Source organism: Brachycentrus maculatus, unplaced genomic scaffold (assembly GCF_059751285.1).
Source record: "Brachycentrus maculatus isolate JH-2025_06_01 unplaced genomic scaffold, ASM5975128v1 h1tg000499l, whole genome shotgun sequence".
NCBI classification, from domain to species: domain Eukaryota; kingdom Metazoa; phylum Arthropoda; class Insecta; order Trichoptera; family Brachycentridae; genus Brachycentrus; species Brachycentrus maculatus.
Genome location: NW_028281245.1, coordinates 393,045 through 394,180, shown reverse-complemented (window position 1 = coordinate 394,180; position 1,136 = coordinate 393,045).

Here is a 1,136-nt window from a genome sequence, read left to right as displayed (position 1 = left end):
CAAATGAATTTAATTTTTAAATTAGAATGTATTCTTTAAAAAATCAATTATTTATTTGTAAATAATTTTTGTTAAGATTTTTGTTTAATTATCATATTAGAGAATCTGTTTTTCCGGTAGATCTTTACCTATGAAATAGGCAATTTTATATCCCAATATCTTTTATGAAGCGCTTAATTTCTACATCGAAGACATTTTACAGTCTGAATAATCTCTTTCAAAATTTATTTTATTAAAATATCTTGTTGGACTATTCGTATCTATTTTATTTTTCAATATTTCTTTACCTATATAATCGACCTCTTTAAATATCAATATTTTTTTTATTTAGCGATGCGATTCAATATACGATTCAATAAAATTCAGTTGAAGTCAGAATATTCTCTTTCAAGAATCAATTAAATTTTTGTGTTTGATTTCTATTTGGATTTTTTCGTAATGGTCATGTTTAATAATAACATATTTTATATGTTTCTATCATGGAAGTAACGTGGTGCAGAATACACAAAAATCAGCGTTAAAAACAAACAAACGTTATACTTAAATTTGAAACCAATTTTAAAGGTAATTTATCGATCCTGTTACTGGCACAGCTAGACTTGAAAAGCTCTGCAGTTAATCTGTTGTTATTCGTCCAAGTTTATAGCAAACAATTCACCTCTGTTAGATGTAACATTGATACATTATATATTGTATGTAGAATACATTTTCACTTTAATGTGCAATCCTTAAGATAGCGGAAGATATAAGTTCCTTGCTATGTTAAAGGTCATGTCGCTAGAAAACCTACGTGTGACATCGGGTCATGTCTAGAGACGTTTTCATGTAAATTCCTGCGCCAGGCCTTATACCCTTATAATTTATTCTATAAACACACACATGTGATGGTTAAGATTAGAAATAAACCTCCTATAGTGTTTTAAAATGTTCATCTTACGAGGATCCGCGATGTAGTATTCTCATACATAATACTTTTATTTACGAATAACATGTATTTATATTACACGATTCTTTAAATGTACAAAAAATTAGAAAAATACCGCCTATAAAAAATTCTTGACGCGCTTCATTTCAAAACTTGTAATTTCTTTCGAGAAATAAAAATACTTTGTGTTCTGATCCACTCACATTTTTAT